The 19,683-nt window shown below is 54.8% G+C and overlaps 1 long non-coding RNA gene across 1 annotated transcript; it reads right to left on the bottom strand.

The window, feature by feature from the left end:
- Positions 1-468: 468 nt before the first annotated feature.
- LOC147110920 (uncharacterized) lies at positions 469-9,947 on the bottom strand. The gene is made up of 2 exons (XR_015080012.1): positions 5,335-9,947; positions 469-5,242 (listed from the first exon to the last, which is right to left on the bottom strand). It is a non-coding gene; the product is annotated as an uncharacterized LOC147110920 (long non-coding RNA).
- Positions 9,948-19,683: the final 9,736 nt, after the last annotated feature.

Consider the following 19,683-nt stretch of genomic DNA (forward strand, 5'->3'; position numbering starts at 1 on the left):
CCACGGTAAAAGATAGCAAATTGAGAAAAACCTTGATTATGTACAGACTTAGTGAGCATAGCCTGGCTATCGAAAAAGGCAGACAGACAAACCTGGCTGCCAAGAGAGGACAGGATATGCTCTCACTGCAGTCAGGGAGTGGTGGAGACAGAGATGCACTTCCTCACAGCTTGTGGAAAATATCAGGGCATATGGGGGAATTTCTACCCAAAATTCACAAAAATATGCCCTGAATTCAAAAATTTGAATGACGACCAAAAACTCCCATACCTATTAGGGGAACAGAGAAATTGTGTAACCTTAGCGGCACACTATGTTACAGCTTGCCATAAACAGAGGGACAACCATTAAATCTAAGAATAGAGTGTCAGGGTTGGGGAGCCACGGGGCCGTATAAATACGAGGCCGTGCTCTCCAGGCAAAGGTAGGATCTGGACCCAAGTGCAGAAACCAGACAAGAGACACATATACTGTACTTTGTTTGAACTTTACTAAATTTACACATAACCAGATTAACACAAGGGACACAGCAATATACATAAGAACTAGAGACAAGAGAACTAGAGACAAGTTACAAGACAGCTAGTCAAGATAGGAACTCAGGACAGCTTCCATGAGGAAGCCCACTTGTCTACACTGAGCTTGCGACAAGCTACCACAAGGGGCAACCAGCTTGCCGAGGCACAACTCCAGACAAGCTACCCCAAGGATAATCGGCTTATCAATGCAAGGCTCAAGACAAGATCCCAACGGCTCCCACATAGCAACACGCTAGTCCAAACAGCACCTTACCAAGACAAGCAGCTCAACAGAACAAGACTTAAATACATCTTAAATCCAAAGACAAGAACACAGACTTAGATACATAGCTCGAGAGAACTAGAACACAGATTTAGGTACATAGCTCGAGAGAACTAGAACACAGACTTAGATACATAACTCGAGAGAACTATGGCACAAACTTAGATACATAACTCGAGAGAACTATGGCACAGACTTAGATACATAACTCGAGAGAACTAGAACACAGACTTAGATACATAGCTCAAGAGAACTATGACAGCCAGCTTGTGAAGGCAAGCTGCCATAGAGGAAAGGCTAGTCACACAGAGAACCTAGTCAAGACACGGAACATTGTCAAGACTAACTCCCTGGCTCACCCTAGTGAGGACTGAGCACTGAGTGAAACAACAACAGAACTTATATACCAAGAAAACCAGGTGCCACCCATAAACAGCTAACAGGCTGATTAAAAACTAACACAAGGTTAGGAACAATTAACACCAGAGAACGAGAAACAATTAACAAAAGGAACAGTGAAGGTGCCATCTAGAGGTTACAAAAGGAACTGACTGGCACCCTCACAGGACCCCCTCCCCAAGGAACGGCTCCTGACGTTCCAAACACAGGGCTTGAGACAAACAGGGCTCGAAAGACACTGGGCGCTAAGACACTGGGCGCTAAGACACTGGGCGCTAAGACACTGGGCGCTAAGACACTGGGCGCTAAGACACTGGGCGCTAAGACACTGGGCGCTAAGACACTGGGCGCTGATTTAAATGAACATAGAGAAAATACTTAAATTCTCTAAACTTCTGAATTAGTGGTATGAATAACCAAGTGGGGAAAAGACTTAAAGGCTTAAGCTAGATCAATCCGAAGTCACACGTGTAAAACAGAGGCAACCACACACCCTCCAGGGCATTTAGAACCAAGTCAAAAAACTGAAAGAGTCTGTTTTAGTACACATGGCAAATCTTCTTAGCTTCTCAAGCAATGATATCTCCCATTCCAACTTTTCACGAACTGCAGATGTTCAGAAATCACGAGACGAAATCATCCTCTTCATCCACTAGCGGCATGGACATATCATGGCAATCATATGACCAAAATCTTTATAAACAACGAAGTCATCATTCTCCAGAGTTAGCACGCTCAATGAATTATATTCCGAAGGGATGCAAGAAAGGCAAAAACTCGAGAATTTAACTTGTCCAAGAGAGCTTGAGAATTCAATTGTCCAGGAGAACTCGAGAATGTCTTATCCAGCAAAGCTCAAGTTTCATTCGTCCAGGAGAATAACAAAACACAACAGAGTCTTCTTCCTAGGGAACTCGAGAATTAAACACAAAAACACAGGGGGGAGTCATTTGCCCCAGAGAGCCTGAAAACTTAATTGGCCCAGGAAGCTTGAGAATTTACTTGGGATTTAACGCAGAAGGCCCAGGAAGAGCTTGAAAGTTTAACACAGTAATGGTCCAGTAGCCCTGAAAGTTCACTTGAATTTAACATAGGAGACCTGAAAGTTCTCAAAAATTCTAACACAGTAAAGACTCAGGAAGCTTGAAAATTTACTTGGGATTTAACACAAAAGGCCCAGGAAGCTTGAGAATTTACTTGGAGGTCTAACAGTAGAGGCCCAAGAGACTTGAAAATTTACTTGGGGTTTAACACAGTAGAGGCCCAGGAAGCTTGAGAGCTTTACCTGGGGGTCTAACAGTAGAGGCCCAAGAAACTTGAGAGGTCGACTTGAAAATATAACAAAGGCCCAGAAAACTTGAAAGTTTGCTCGAAATTCTAACACAATGAAGGTCCAAGAGACTTGAGAGTTCACCTGGGGGGTCTAACACAATAGAGGCCCAGGAGACTTGAGAGTTCACCTGGGAGTCTAAATACAGTAACAGCCCAGGAGACTCAAATTTTACTTGAAAATTTAACACTATGAAGGCCCAGGAGACTCGAAAGTTCACACAAAAATTTAAACACAGGAGACTTGAAATTTTAACACAGTGGAGTCTTACTCCTAGGAGACTCAAAACTTGCCCAGGAAAACTAGAAAATTTAACTCGAGAATTTATATCGCCTAAGAGAACTTGAAATTTTAACTCGAGAGTTTCAAACCTTAGCCGGTTGGTTTCCGCTGGGTCCATGTATGGCTCAGTCCTACTGTCAGGGTTGGGGAGCCACGGGGCCGTATAAATACGAGGCCGTGCTCTCCAGGCAAAGGTAGGATCTGGACCCAAGTGCAGAAACCAGACAAGAGACACATATACTGTACTTTGTTTGAACTTTACTAAATTTACACATAACCAGATTAACACAAGGGACACAGCAATATACATAAGAACTAGAGACAAGAGAACTAGAGACAAGTTACAAGACAGCTAGTCAAGATAGGAACTCAGGACAGCTTCCATGAGGAAGCCCACTTGTCTACACTGAGCTTGCGACAAGCTACCACAAGGGGCAACCAGCTTGCCGAGGCACAACTCCAGACAAGCTACCCCAAGGATAATCGGCTTATCAATGCAAGGCTCAAGACAAGATCCCAACGGCTCCCACATAGCAACACGCTAGTCCAAACAGCACCTTACCAAGACAAGCAGCTCAACAGAACAAGACTTAAATACATCTTAAATCCAAAGACAAGAACACAGACTTAGATACATAGCTCGAGAGAACTAGAACACAGATTTAGGTACATAGCTCGAGAGAACTAGAACACAGACTTAGATACATAACTCGAGAGAACTATGGCACAAACTTAGATACATAACTCGAGAGAACTATGGCACAGACTTAGATACATAACTCGAGAGAACTAGAACACAGACTTAGATACATAGCTCAAGAGAACTATGACAGCCAGCTTGTGAAGGCAAGCTGCCATAGAGGAAAGGCTAGTCACACAGAGAACCTAGTCAAGACACGGAACATTGTCAAGACTAACTCCCTGGCTCACCCTAGTGAGGACTGAGCACTGAGTGAAACAACAACAGAACTTATATACCAAGAAAACCAGGTGCCACCCATAAACAGCTAACAGGCTGATTAAAAACTAACACAAGGTTAGGAACAATTAACACCAGAGAACGAGAAACAATTAACAAAAGGAACAGTGAAGGTGCCATCTAGAGGTTACAAAAGGAACTGACTGGCACCCTCACAGGACCCCCTCCCCAAGGAACGGCTCCTGACGTTCCAAACACAGGGCTTGAGACAAACAGGGCTCGAAAGACACTGGGCGCTAAGACACTGGGCGCTAAGACACTGGGCGCTAAGACACTGGGCGCTAAGACACTGGGCGCTAAGACACTGGGCGCTAAGACACTGGGCGCTAAGACACTGGGCGCTGATTTAAATGAACATAGAGAAAATACTTAAATTCTCTAAACTTCTGAATTAGTGGTATGAATAACCAAGTGGGGAAAAGACTTAAAGGCTTAAGCTAGATCAATCCGAAGTCACACGTGTAAAACAGAGGCAACCACACACCCTCCAGGGCATTTAGAACCAAGTCAAAAAACTGAAAGAGTCTGTTTTAGTACACATGGCAAATCTTCTTAGCTTCTCAAGCAATGATATCTCCCATTCCAACTTTTCACGAACTGCAGATGTTCAGAAATCACGAGACGAAATCATCCTCTTCATCCACTAGCGGCATGGACATATCATGGCAATCATATGACCAAAATCTTTATAAACAACGAAGTCATCATTCTCCAGAGTTAGCACGCTCAATGAATTATATTCCGAAGGGATGCAAGAAAGGCAAAAACTCGAGAATTTAACTTGTCCAAGAGAGCTTGAGAATTCAATTGTCCAGGAGAACTCGAGAATGTCTTATCCAGCAAAGCTCAAGTTTCATTCGTCCAGGAGAATAACAAAACACAACAGAGTCTTCTTCCTAGGGAACTCGAGAATTAAACACAAAAACACAGGGGGGAGTCATTTGCCCCAGAGAGCCTGAAAACTTAATTGGCCCAGGAAGCTTGAGAATTTACTTGGGATTTAACGCAGAAGGCCCAGGAAGAGCTTGAAAGTTTAACACAGTAATGGTCCAGTAGCCCTGAAAGTTCACTTGAATTTAACATAGGAGACCTGAAAGTTCTCAAAAATTCTAACACAGTAAAGACTCAGGAAGCTTGAAAATTTACTTGGGATTTAACACAAAAGGCCCAGGAAGCTTGAGAATTTACTTGGAGGTCTAACAGTAGAGGCCCAAGAGACTTGAAAATTTACTTGGGGTTTAACACAGTAGAGGCCCAGGAAGCTTGAGAGCTTTACCTGGGGGTCTAACAGTAGAGGCCCAAGAAACTTGAGAGGTCGACTTGAAAATATAACAAAGGCCCAGAAAACTTGAAAGTTTGCTCGAAATTCTAACACAATGAAGGTCCAAGAGACTTGAGAGTTCACCTGGGGGGTCTAACACAATAGAGGCCCAGGAGACTTGAGAGTTCACCTGGGAGTCTAAATACAGTAACAGCCCAGGAGACTCAAATTTTACTTGAAAATTTAACACTATGAAGGCCCAGGAGACTCGAAAGTTCACACAAAAATTTAAACACAGGAGACTTGAAATTTTAACACAGTGGAGTCTTACTCCTAGGAGACTCAAAACTTGCCCAGGAAAACTAGAAAATTTAACTCGAGAATTTATATCGCCTAAGAGAACTTGAAATTTTAACTCGAGAGTTTCAAACCTTAGCCGGTTGGTTTCCGCTGGGTCCATGTATGGCTCAGTCCTACTGTCAGGGTTGGGGAGCCACGGGGCCGTATAAATACGAGGCCGTGCTCTCCAGGCAAAGGTAGGATCTGGACCCAAGTGCAGAAACCAGACAAGAGACACATATACTGTACTTTGTTTGAACTTTACTAAATTTACACATAACCAGATTAACACAAGGGACACAGCAATATACATAAGAACTAGAGACAAGAGAACTAGAGACAAGTTACAAGACAGCTAGTCAAGATAGGAACTCAGGACAGCTTCCATGAGGAAGCCCACTTGTCTACACTGAGCTTGCGACAAGCTACCACAAGGGGCAACCAGCTTGCCGAGGCACAACTCCAGACAAGCTACCCCAAGGATAATCGGCTTATCAATGCAAGGCTCAAGACAAGATCCCAACGGCTCCCACATAGCAACACGCTAGTCCAAACAGCACCTTACCAAGACAAGCAGCTCAACAGAACAAGACTTAAATACATCTTAAATCCAAAGACAAGAACACAGACTTAGATACATAGCTCGAGAGAACTAGAACACAGATTTAGGTACATAGCTCGAGAGAACTAGAACACAGACTTAGATACATAACTCGAGAGAACTATGGCACAAACTTAGATACATAACTCGAGAGAACTATGGCACAGACTTAGATACATAACTCGAGAGAACTAGAACACAGACTTAGATACATAGCTCAAGAGAACTATGACAGCCAGCTTGTGAAGGCAAGCTGCCATAGAGGAAAGGCTAGTCACACAGAGAACCTAGTCAAGACACGGAACATTGTCAAGACTAACTCCCTGGCTCACCCTAGTGAGGACTGAGCACTGAGTGAAACAACAACAGAACTTATATACCAAGAAAACCAGGTGCCACCCATAAACAGCTAACAGGCTGATTAAAAACTAACACAAGGTTAGGAACAATTAACACCAGAGAACGAGAAACAATTAACAAAAGGAACAGTGAAGGTGCCATCTAGAGGTTACAAAAGGAACTGACTGGCACCCTCACAGGACCCCCTCCCCAAGGAACGGCTCCTGACGTTCCAAACACAGGGCTTGAGACAAACAGGGCTCGAAAGACACTGGGCGCTAAGACACTGGGCGCTAAGACACTGGGCGCTAAGACACTGGGCGCTAAGACACTGGGCGCTAAGACACTGGGCGCTAAGACACTGGGCGCTAAGACACTGGGCGCTGATTTAAATGAACATAGAGAAAATACTTAAATTCTCTAAACTTCTGAATTAGTGGTATGAATAACCAAGTGGGGAAAAGACTTAAAGGCTTAAGCTAGATCAATCCGAAGTCACACGTGTAAAACAGAGGCAACCACACACCCTCCAGGGCATTTAGAACCAAGTCAAAAAACTGAAAGAGTCTGTTTTAGTACACATGGCAAATCTTCTTAGCTTCTCAAGCAATGATATCTCCCATTCCAACTTTTCACGAACTGCAGATGTTCAGAAATCACGAGACGAAATCATCCTCTTCATCCACTAGCGGCATGGACATATCATGGCAATCATATGACCAAAATCTTTATAAACAACGAAGTCATCATTCTCCAGAGTTAGCACGCTCAATGAATTATATTCCGAAGGGATGCAAGAAAGGCAAAAACTCGAGAATTTAACTTGTCCAAGAGAGCTTGAGAATTCAATTGTCCAGGAGAACTCGAGAATGTCTTATCCAGCAAAGCTCAAGTTTCATTCGTCCAGGAGAATAACAAAACACAACAGAGTCTTCTTCCTAGGGAACTCGAGAATTAAACACAAAAACACAGGGGGGAGTCATTTGCCCCAGAGAGCCTGAAAACTTAATTGGCCCAGGAAGCTTGAGAATTTACTTGGGATTTAACGCAGAAGGCCCAGGAAGAGCTTGAAAGTTTAACACAGTAATGGTCCAGTAGCCCTGAAAGTTCACTTGAATTTAACATAGGAGACCTGAAAGTTCTCAAAAATTCTAACACAGTAAAGACTCAGGAAGCTTGAAAATTTACTTGGGATTTAACACAAAAGGCCCAGGAAGCTTGAGAATTTACTTGGAGGTCTAACAGTAGAGGCCCAAGAGACTTGAAAATTTACTTGGGGTTTAACACAGTAGAGGCCCAGGAAGCTTGAGAGCTTTACCTGGGGGTCTAACAGTAGAGGCCCAAGAAACTTGAGAGGTCGACTTGAAAATATAACAAAGGCCCAGAAAACTTGAAAGTTTGCTCGAAATTCTAACACAATGAAGGTCCAAGAGACTTGAGAGTTCACCTGGGGGGTCTAACACAATAGAGGCCCAGGAGACTTGAGAGTTCACCTGGGAGTCTAAATACAGTAACAGCCCAGGAGACTCAAATTTTACTTGAAAATTTAACACTATGAAGGCCCAGGAGACTCGAAAGTTCACACAAAAATTTAAACACAGGAGACTTGAAATTTTAACACAGTGGAGTCTTACTCCTAGGAGACTCAAAACTTGCCCAGGAAAACTAGAAAATTTAACTCGAGAATTTATATCGCCTAAGAGAACTTGAAATTTTAACTCGAGAGTTTCAAACCTTAGCCGGTTGGTTTCCGCTGGGTCCATGTATGGCTCAGTCCTACTGTCAGGGTTGGGGAGCCACGGGGCCGTATAAATACGAGGCCGTGCTCTCCAGGCAAAGGTAGGATCTGGACCCAAGTGCAGAAACCAGACAAGAGACACATATACTGTACTTTGTTTGAACTTTACTAAATTTACACATAACCAGATTAACACAAGGGACACAGCAATATACATAAGAACTAGAGACAAGAGAACTAGAGACAAGTTACAAGACAGCTAGTCAAGATAGGAACTCAGGACAGCTTCCATGAGGAAGCCCACTTGTCTACACTGAGCTTGCGACAAGCTACCACAAGGGGCAACCAGCTTGCCGAGGCACAACTCCAGACAAGCTACCCCAAGGATAATCGGCTTATCAATGCAAGGCTCAAGACAAGATCCCAACGGCTCCCACATAGCAACACGCTAGTCCAAACAGCACCTTACCAAGACAAGCAGCTCAACAGAACAAGACTTAAATACATCTTAAATCCAAAGACAAGAACACAGACTTAGATACATAGCTCGAGAGAACTAGAACACAGATTTAGGTACATAGCTCGAGAGAACTAGAACACAGACTTAGATACATAACTCGAGAGAACTATGGCACAAACTTAGATACATAACTCGAGAGAACTATGGCACAGACTTAGATACATAACTCGAGAGAACTAGAACACAGACTTAGATACATAGCTCAAGAGAACTATGACAGCCAGCTTGTGAAGGCAAGCTGCCATAGAGGAAAGGCTAGTCACACAGAGAACCTAGTCAAGACACGGAACATTGTCAAGACTAACTCCCTGGCTCACCCTAGTGAGGACTGAGCACTGAGTGAAACAACAACAGAACTTATATACCAAGAAAACCAGGTGCCACCCATAAACAGCTAACAGGCTGATTAAAAACTAACACAAGGTTAGGAACAATTAACACCAGAGAACGAGAAACAATTAACAAAAGGAACAGTGAAGGTGCCATCTAGAGGTTACAAAAGGAACTGACTGGCACCCTCACAGGACCCCCTCCCCAAGGAACGGCTCCTGACGTGTGTCAGCTGTGTAAGAAGAAGGCTGTGCTGCTGAGCTGCTCCTGCTGCTGTGGGGAGAGAGTGTGTGGTTGCCTTGGCCTGGGAGTGGAGAGGAAGGAGTGACCCCAGGCCACCATTGCCAGCAACCGAAAACCATCTACAGAGGTGCCTGGAGAGGGAGGAGTAGAGGACAGAGGAGGAGGCCAGTTTTACAACTACAGGAGGCCTTCCATCACTGCCTCCCAACTTGGCCTCCAGCCCAGGAGAGGGAGAGAGGGGAGAGAATACCACTCGGCTACAACTCGGAAGGAGGGGAGGAGCTGCTGCAACGTTCAAAACATCTGCAGGTGGGTGTCTCTGTGCACTCCCCTAAAGACTTTGCATTGTAGGCGGGGGGAGGAAGGAAGACGGGCCGGAAGCCTGGCCTGGGTTGGCTGGAGCCTGCCCAGGTGAAGCTTGTTTCTGCACGTCGAGAAGACCTGTGTGGGCTGAGCCTGGGCTTTTTCCAGCCTGCCCAGGTGAAGACGTCTTCTCCCCCTGCCAGAAGAGCTGCTTAAGACTTTGTATTTCCATCGGGGGAGTGCACCCAGCCGACGCCCACCCACCGACCAACACCTTTAAGTGGGGACCCTGCCTTTGCGGCCCCCCCTTCTTCCCATCCCCCTCTTTCTCTCTCCTTGTCCTCACTCTGCCTCTCCAAAAGGCACCTCTTTAATTCTTTTTCTAATTACCCATTGAGCAGAGGGAAGGAAGGGCCCCCCTCCCAATTAATACCATCAAGGGGAGAGGCGGGCCAGTTAATTTACACTCCCTCTGCTCTGGGAAAGACCTAAACGACCAAGGCCATTAAACATCTTGGGGCCTGTGACTTTTTGGGGTGTGTGTAGCTCTTCCTGAAAACCACCCCACGATGGCGAGCACTTCTTCGGCGGCGACGGGGCCGGCGATGACATACGCGGCGGCGGCGGCCAAAGCCTCGGCCGCTCCCGCTGCTGCCGCTGCCCCGTCGCCGTTCCGATTGATGACCGTCAAGCTCGGGGTGAAGAGCTACACCCACCCCGACATGACTATTGAGGCGTGCGTGAAGGCTATGGCCGGGGTTGTCGGCCCTCCGGCCATAGTGGCCGCCTCAAAAATGTACGGGAAGGCTGTCTTCTTCCTGCAGTCCGAGCGGGCGGTGGCCCTGGCCATCGCTCAGGGGCTCACCGTGGGCGGGACTTTCCTGCCGGTGGACCCGCTGGAGGCCACCGCGCAGAGGGTCGTTCTGTCGAACGTCCCGCCCTATATCACCGGTGAGCTCCTCCTCCCCCACCTACGTCAACTCGGGGAGGTGAGGTCGGGTATTTCCCCGATCCCGCTCGGGCTCCGGGAAGGCAGCCTTCGCCATGTCTTCTCCTTCCGGCGCCAAGCCTTCGTTCAGCTGGCGCGGGAGGGGGAGACGGACGGGGCTTTCACGGTCCTCCACGGGGGGACCCCGTACCGCGTCTTTTGGACCACGGACGGCGTGCGGTGCCACGCCTGTAGGGAGGTGGGGCACGTGCGGAAAAACTGCCCCGCCTCCAAGGCCGCCAAGTCATCCGGCGCGGCCAAGGCTGGCGCCGCCGCCGCTCCTCCCTCCGGGTCTAGCCGCGCTCCCTCCCAAACAAAAGCCAACGGGGCGCGGTCGTCGTCGGAGGCCATCGTCGTCCAGGCCTCCGACGGGGGGGAGGAGGGATGTCCGGTCGGAAAAAAGGCGCTGGGGAAGAGCAAACACCGTAGGGTGGGTCCCCCCGAGGAGGGCGTACCCTTCGATATGGACCCCCTGACGCCCGAGAGCATCGCGGCGCTGATAGTGGAGTGCGGAGCGGGGGGGGACCCCGTGCCTGAGCCCGCGGCCGTGACCGCCGAGGCGGGACCGCCAGAACCTGCGGCCGGGCTTGGGTCCGGGGGACCCAAAGAACTCGCTCCTCTGGAAGGAGCAGGGGAGGCCCCTGAAGACATGGAGGCCTCCCTTTACCCCTCCGCGCTCAAGCGAAGGCGCGACTCCCGGGACGAGGGGGGGGACAGGGAGGTGGAAGGCCCCTCCGGTCAGGGGGAGTCGTCGCCCGCCGCGGACACTGCGCCCCACCCCACCGCTAACACTACTACGGGCGAACGGCAGGGGTCGCCCGTCCCTGGGGAAGCTGAGGCAGAAGCGTCTGCCCGGCTCGTGCCTCCCGGGGATGGGGACGAGACCCTGCCCGTGGGGGGGGTCGCGGGACGACCCGCGGCGGGGACGGATCCTTTGTCGGTGGCGTTACCCCTCGACGGGTCGGGCGGCCAGGGGACCGGGCCGGGCGAGTCGTCCGACGATGAGCTCGCCCAGAGCGGCCCGGACCTTTCCCAGGTGCTGCTCGACTTCGTCGAGGTGTGCGGGAAAATTACCCCGTCTGCTGGGTCGGAGGCCGGTGGCGTGGCGGAGGGGGACCCTCCGTTTGTGTCTCCGGCGCCGGGCGACTTGGAGACGATCGGATACGCGGTTTCTCCCGTCTCTCCGGTCGTTCCGGCGCCTGGGGCGGAGGGGGTCTCCGGGCCGCCGCCGCCTTCTGGCCCGGCCCCCCTAAAGGAGCCCGGGGGGGAATCCTCCGCTACCGATCCTGGGGGTGGGATCGGGGCGGAGGCGGGGCCGGCTGTCGCGGCCGGGCCGCCCGACGCGCACTGCGTGGCGGACGGTTCGGCCGCCGGTGGCGACCCCCCGGAGGAGGACGGGGACTCGGTGGTGGGGGCGGAGGTGGACTTAGAGTCCGTCGCCGACGAGGCGATGGATGACCTCGCGCCCCTCGCCGGGACCCCCCTCGTTCTTATTCCCATCAGGGAGCTCCGGGAATTTGTGGCCACGAGCCAGGGTCGCCGCAGGACCCAGCAGGCCCTCGACAGATGGTCGGGGCTGGCGCTGCTCGTCGGGTCGGCCCGCGTCGCCTACAAGACCATGGGTGCGGACGCGGGCGTGAGCCCGTCCGAGCTGTGTCGGTTCCGAGCATTCCTCACCGGGCTGCTGAGGGAGTGGCGGTCGACTAGCGGCCGCCCTCCCGTCCCCCGTTAGGTTTAAGTAGGGGTTGGTTGTGCTTCTGTAATGAAGATAACCATAGCCAGCCTCAACGTCAACGGCAGCAGGGAGGCTAGCCGCAGATTTAATAACTTTTCGGTCCTTCGGGACGGGAATTATGCGGTGTGCTTCCTGCAAGAAACCCACACCGTTCCGGGAGACGAGGCTACGTGGCTCCTGGAGTGGCAAGGAGGGGTCAACATGAGTCACCTCTCCAGTGTTTCCAGTGGGGTGGCTATCTTGTTGGCCCCGCATTTTCAGCCGGAGATCTTGGGGGTCAAGGAGCTCGTGCCGGGCCGCTTGCTCCAGGTCACCGTTCGCCTGGGGGGCGTGCCGTTCCATCTAGTGAACGTGTACGCCCCCGGGGCCGGTGCGCAGCAAGCGCGCTTCTTTGAAGAAGTGTCCACTCTTTTGGGCTCCGTCGACGCGGGCGAGTGCGTCGTCCTCGGGGGGGATTTTAATTGTACCCTCGAGGCCAGGGACCGCACGGGTACCCAGCCGAGCCCGGCGTCGGTGGGGAAGTTGAGGGACCTGGTCGGGTCCCTCGACTTGGTGGACGTCTGGCGTAATCTCCATCCCGACTCCAGCGCCTTCACTTTTGTGAGGTCTGGGGGAGGAGCGTCCAGGATCGACCGCCTCTACATTTCCCGGGCGTACGTCTCCTGCGTTCCGACGGCTTCCGTGCGGCCGGTGCCGTGCACGGACCACCACCTGGTGTGGGCGGAGCTCGTGCCGCCGCGCGCCGGGGGGCGGTCCGCGTACTGGCACTTTAACAACCTGCTGCTGGAGGACGCGCGGTTCCGGGATTCGTTCGGTCTTTTCTGGGCCGGCTGGAGAAGGAAGCAGGGGGGCTTCCCCTCCTTGAGGCTATGGTGGGATGTGGGCAAGGCTCACGTCCGTCTCTTCTGTCAGGAGTACGCGAAGGGGTCGACCAAGAGGCGGGAGGCCCGGGTCGGGCAGTTGGAGAAGGAGGTGCTCGACCTGGAGTCCCGTCTCGGTCAAGTCGCCGAGGACCCGGCCCTGCGGCTGGCGTATGAAGAGAAGAAGGGCGCGCTGAAGGACCTGCGGCTCGTCGGGTCCCGAGGCGCGTACGTGAGGTCGCGGATCCGGTTCCTGCGGGACCTGGACCGCGGCTCCCCCTTCTTCTACTCGCTGGAAAAAAGACGGGGGGTCCGTAAGCAGCTTTTGGAGCTGCTGGCCGACGACGGATCTCCGGTCTCGGATCCGGAGGGAATCCGCGCGGAGACCCGCGCCTATTACGGGGCTCTGTTCTCTCCGGATCCGTCCAGCGAGGAAGCGCGCAGAGTTTTGTGGGAGGACCTGCCAAAGGTCGGCCTGGAGGGCGCCGAAAAATTGGACGCTCCTCTGAGTTTGGAGGAGCTGTCCGGCGCCCTCCGCCAGCTCTCTAGGGGGAAGTCCCCGGGGTTGGACGGGCTGACCGTGGAGTTCCACAGGGCGTTCTGGGGCGTCCTGGGGGGCGACTACGTGCGGGTCCTGGGGGAATGTTTGGCGACCGGGGAGATGCCCCTCTCGTGGCGCAGGGCGGTGATCGTCCTGCTGCCTAAGAGGGGTGATCTCCGCCTCCTTAAGAACTGGCGCCCGGTCTCCCTCCTCAGCACGGATTACAAAATCTTTGCCAGGGCCATGTCCGTTCGCCTTGGCACCGTGCTGGCCCACATGATCCATCCCGACCAGTCCTACACGGTCCCGGGCCGGACCATTCACGATAACATCCATCTGGTCCGGGACCTGGTCCACCATTCCCAGAGGGCTGGTCTGTCGGTCGCCTTCCTTTCCCTGGATCAGGAGAAGGCGTTCGACAGGGTGGATCACGAGTATCTTTTCGGGACTCTGCGCGCATTCGGGTTCGGGACGCATTTCGTCGCCCGGATCCGACTTCTGTACGCTGCCGCGGAGTGTCTGATTAAAGTTAACGGGTCCTTGACGGCGCCCCTTCGCTTCGGGAGGGGGGTGCGTCAGGGATGCCCCATGTCCGGCCAGTTATATGCCATTTGCGTGGAGCCTTTCCTGCGCCTCTTGCGGAAGAGGTTGGCGGGATTGGCTCTGCAAGGGCCGGGCGTGGAGGTGGTCCTCTCGGCTTACGCCGATGACGTGCTCCTCATGGTCACGGATCCCGTTGACTTGCGGAGGATGCGGGAATGCCAGCAGATTTACTCGGACGCATCCTCTGCCAGGATCAACTGGGGGAAATGTTCTGGACTCCTGGTGGGTCAGTGGCAGGTGGACTCTCTGCCGGAGGAGTTCAGGCCCTTCGCCTGGAGTACGACGCACCTCCTCTACTTGGGAGTCTACCTCAGCCCGGCCGAGGACGCCTGGCCGGCGAACTGGCACGAGCTGGAGGCCAAAGTCACCGCTCGCTTAGGACGCTGGACAGGATTGCTCCGAGTGTTGTCCTACAGGGGTCGGGCGTTGGTCATAAACCAACTGGTGGCCGCCATGTTGTGGTACCGGTTGGTTACTCTGATCCCCCCCCCTGCGTTTGTCGCCAAGATACAGAAGAAGCTCGTCGACTTCTTCTGGAACAATAGGATACACTGGGTCGCTGCCGCGGTTCTGAGTCTCCCGCTTAGGGAGGGCGGTCAGGCGCTGGTGTGCCTTCGCACCCAGGCTGCGACTTTCCGTCTTCAGACGCTGCAGAGATACCTGTACGTCGAGAATCCTCCCAGATGGTGTGCGCTGGCGACGTATTTCTTCCGCCAGCTGCACGGCCTCAATTACGACATGCAGCTCCTGTTTCTGGAAGTGGGCAGCAGGCGTGCCAGCCTGCAGGAGCTGCCTGTCTTTTACCAGGAACTGCTATGGGTTTGGAACTCCGTCGCCTCCAGGCGGAGCTCTCCCCCGTCAGGAATGGCGGCTGTCCTTCGAGAGCCGCTGTTCAGGAATCCGCACCTCCGCGTCCGTGAGTTCGGGCGGCTGGCGGAGCGGAGGGCTGTGCCTGGCAGGGTGACTAGAGTCGGGGACCTACTCGATGGCGGAGGAGCGGGCTGGATGGCGCCGGAGGAGTTGGCGCGGCGTATGTCGTGGGGCAACGTCCGGCTCGCGGTCGATGCCATCGAGGCGGTGAAGGCGAGGTTGCGCCCCGGCGCCACGAGGTGTATCGAGGCGGCTCAAGCGCGTGGGGCGATCCCGCCCGGGCTTACTCCCGTTCGGACGGAATTCCATATCGGCGCCCTGCCCCAAAGCTCCCCTAGGGGTTTGGTGCCTCACAACTTGAGCCGTCTCGAGGAGATGCCCTCCGTGCCTTTCCATTCTGCGCGGAGGGGTTTCCTGTACGGGCTGCTCTTGCACACCTTCCACTTTGCCATCTTCGCCTGCCGTCCGGACACGCCGTGGCGTGCCGTTTTACCTTCCGGCGGAGGCGGAGGTCCCCAATGGGGGGCTCTCTATGCGGGAGTCTTCCCTTGTTCTATTGGGGACTTGGCCTGGAGGGTGTTGCACAGAGCAGTCCCGTGCAATAGGTTTTTAAGTAGGTTCACGGACTCCCGGGCCGCCTGTTTGTTCTGCGGTCTGGAGGAGTCCGTGTTCCATGTGTATGTCGAGTGTGGGAGGTTGCAGCCCCTCTTTCACTATTTGAAGGGGCTGCTCCTCAAATTTTGGTTGCACTTCAGTCCCACGCTCTTGATCTACGGTCACCCGGTGCGGAGGGGAGCGGGCAGGTCGGAGGACCTCCTCGTGGGCCTGCTCCTGGGCCTGGCCAAGAAAGCCATTAATTGGTCCAGGCAGCGGGCGGCCGAGGGGGTCGTCCGGCCGGATTGCCTCCCTCTCTTCCGCGGCCATGTTCGCGGCCGGGTGGCCCTGGAGATGGAGCACGCGGTGTCCGCCGGCGAGCTCGAGCTCTTTCGTGACCAGTGGGCGCCGCGGGGACTGGAGTGCGTAATCGATTTAAGAGGCCAAATTTTAATTTGATTAATCGGGTCATTTAAAGGGTTTATTTGTTTAAGGGTTTATTTTTGGGTTTATAAAAAAAAAGAGGACAAGGTTAGGAACAATTAACACCAGAGAACGAGAAACAATTAACAAAAGGAACAGTGAAGGTGCCATCTAGAGGTTACAAAAGGAACTGACTGGCACCCTCACAGGACCCCCTCCCCAAGGAACGGCTCCTGACGTGTGTCAGCTGTGTAAGAAGAAGGCTGTGCTGCTGAGCTGCTCCTGCTGCTGTGGGGAGAGAGTGTGTGGTTGCCTTGGCCTGGGAGTGGAGAGGAAGGAGTGACCCCAGGCCACCATTGCCAGCAACCGAAAACCATCTACAGAGGTGCCTGGAGAGGGAGGAGTAGAGGACAGAGGAGGAGGCCAGTTTTACAACTACAGGAGGCCTTCCATCACTGCCTCCCAACTTGGCCTCCAGCCCAGGAGAGGGAGAGAGGGGAGAGAATACCACTCGGCTACAACTCGGAAGGAGGGGAGGAGCTGCTGCAACGTTCAAAACATCTGCAGGTGGGTGTCTCTGTGCACTCCCCTAAAGACTTTGCATTGTAGGCGGGGGGAGGAAGGAAGACGGGCCGGAAGCCTGGCCTGGGTTGGCTGGAGCCTGCCCAGGTGAAGCTTGTTTCTGCACGTCGAGAAGACCTGTGTGGGCTGAGCCTGGGCTTTTTCCAGCCTGCCCAGGTGAAGACGTCTTCTCCCCCTGCCAGAAGAGCTGCTTAAGACTTTGTATTTCCATCGGGGGAGTGCACCCAGCCGACGCCCACCCACCGACCAACACCTTTAAGTGGGGACCCTGCCTTTGCGGCCCCCCCTTCTTCCCATCCCCCTCTTTCTCTCTCCTTGTCCTCACTCTGCCTCTCCAAAAGGCACCTCTTTAATTCTTTTTCTAATTACCCATTGAGCAGAGGGAAGGAAGGGCCCCCCTCCCAATTAATACCATCAAGGGGAGAGGCGGGCCAGTTAATTTACACTCCCTCTGCTCTGGGAAAGACCTAAACGACCAAGGCCATTAAACATCTTGGGGCCTGTGACTTTTTGGGGTGTGTGTAGCTCTTCCTGAAAACCACCCCACGATGGCGAGCACTTCTTCGGCGGCGACGGGGCCGGCGATGACATACGCGGCGGCGGCGGCCAAAGCCTCGGCCGCTCCCGCTGCTGCCGCTGCCCCGTCGCCGTTCCGATTGATGACCGTCAAGCTCGGGGTGAAGAGCTACACCCACCCCGACATGACTATTGAGGCGTGCGTGAAGGCTATGGCCGGGGTTGTCGGCCCTCCGGCCATAGTGGCCGCCTCAAAAATGTACGGGAAGGCTGTCTTCTTCCTGCAGTCCGAGCGGGCGGTGGCCCTGGCCATCGCTCAGGGGCTCACCGTGGGCGGGACTTTCCTGCCGGTGGACCCGCTGGAGGCCACCGCGCAGAGGGTCGTTCTGTCGAACGTCCCGCCCTATATCACCGGTGAGCTCCTCCTCCCCCACCTACGTCAACTCGGGGAGGTGAGGTCGGGTATTTCCCCGATCCCGCTCGGGCTCCGGGAAGGCAGCCTTCGCCATGTCTTCTCCTTCCGGCGCCAAGCCTTCGTTCAGCTGGCGCGGGAGGGGGAGACGGACGGGGCTTTCACGGTCCTCCACGGGGGGACCCCGTACCGCGTCTTTTGGACCACGGACGGCGTGCGGTGCCACGCCTGTAGGGAGGTGGGGCACGTGCGGAAAAACTGCCCCGCCTCCAAGGCCGCCAAGTCATCCGGCGCGGCCAAGGCTGGCGCCGCCGCCGCTCCTCCCTCCGGGTCTAGCCGCGCTCCCTCCCAAACAAAAGCCAACGGGGCGCGGTCGTCGTCGGAGGCCATCGTCGTCCAGGCCTCCGACGGGGGGGAGGAGGGATGTCCGGTCGGAAAAAAGGCGCTGGGGAAGAGCAAACACCGTAGGGTGGGTCCCCCCGAGGAGGGCGTACCCTTCGATATGGACCCCCTGACGCCCGAGAGCATCGCGGCGCTGATAGTGGAGTGCGGAGCGGGGGGGGACCCCGTGCCTGAGCCCGCGGCCGTGACCGCCGAGGCGGGACCGCCAGAACCTGCGGCCGGGCTTGGGTCCGGGGGACCCAAAGAACTCGCTCCTCTGGAAGGAGCAGGGGAGGCCCCTGAAGACATGGAGGCCTCCCTTTACCCCTCCGCGCTCAAGCGAAGGCGCGACTCCCGGGACGAGGGGGGGGACAGGGAGGTGGAAGGCCCCTCCGGTCAGGGGGAGTCGTCGCCCGCCGCGGACACTGCGCCCCACCCCACCGCTAACACTACTACGGGCGAACGGCAGGGGTCGCCCGTCCCTGGGGAAGCTGAGGCAGAAGCGTCTGCCCGGCTCGTGCCTCCCGGGGATGGGGACGAGACCCTGCCCGTGGGGGGGGTCGCGGGACGACCCGCGGCGGGGACGGATCCTTTGTCGGTGGCGTTACCCCTCGACGGGTCGGGCGGCCAGGGGACCGGGCCGGGCGAGTCGTCCGACGATGAGCTCGCCCAGAGCGGCCCGGACCTTTCCCAGGTGCTGCTCGACTTCGTCGAGGTGTGCGGGAAAATTACCCCGTCTGCTGGGTCGGAGGCCGGTGGCGTGGCGGAGGGGGACCCTCCGTTTGTGTCTCCGGCGCCGGGCGACTTGGAGACGATCGGATACGCGGTTTCTCCCGTCTCTCCGGTCGTTCCGGCGCCTGGGGCGGAGGGGGTCTCCGGGCCGCCGCCGCCTTCTGGCCCGGCCCCCCTAAAGGAGCCCGGGGGGGAATCCTCCGCTACCGATCCTGGGGGTGGGATCGGGGCGGAGGCGGGGCCGGCTGTCGCGGCCGGGCCGCCCGACGCGCACTGCGTGGCGGACGGTTCGGCCGCCGGTGGCGACCCCCCGGAGGAGGACGGGGACTCGGTGGTGGGGGCGGAGGTGGACTTAGAGTCCGTCGCCGACGAGGCGATGGATGACCTCGCGCCCCTCGCCGGGACCCCCCTCGTTCTTATTCCCATCAGGGAGCTCCGGGAATTTGTGGCCACGAGCCAGGGTCGCCGCAGGACCCAGCAGGCCCTCGACAGATGGTCGGGGCTGGCGCTGCTCGTCGGGTCGGCCCGCGTCGCCTACAAGACCATGGGTGCGGACGCGGGCGTGAGCCCGTCCGAGCTGTGTCGGTTCCGAGCATTCCTCACCGGGCTGCTGAGGGAGTGGCGGTCGACTAGCGGCCGCCCTCCCGTCCCCCGTTAGGTTTAAGTAGGGGTTGGTTGTGCTTCTGTAATGAAGATAACCATAGCCAGCCTCAACGTCAACGGCAGCAGGGAGGCTAGCCGCAGATTTAATAACTTTTCGGTCCTTCGGGACGGGAATTATGCGGTGTGCTTCCTGCAAGAAACCCACACCGTTCCGGGAGACGAGGCTACGTGGCTCCTGGAGTGGCAAGGAGGGGTCAACATGAGTCACCTCTCCAGTGTTTCCAGTGGGGTGGCTATCTTGTTGGCCCCGCATTTTCAGCCGGAGATCTTGGGGGTCAAGGAGCTCGTGCCGGGCCGCTTGCTCCAGGTCACCGTTCG

The sequence above is a fragment of the Somniosus microcephalus genome, chromosome 11 (assembly GCF_052327205.1).
Source record: "Somniosus microcephalus isolate GS21.2 chromosome 11, FLI_Smic_1.0, whole genome shotgun sequence".
Classification (NCBI taxonomy): Eukaryota; Metazoa; Chordata; class Chondrichthyes; order Squaliformes; family Somniosidae; genus Somniosus; species Somniosus microcephalus.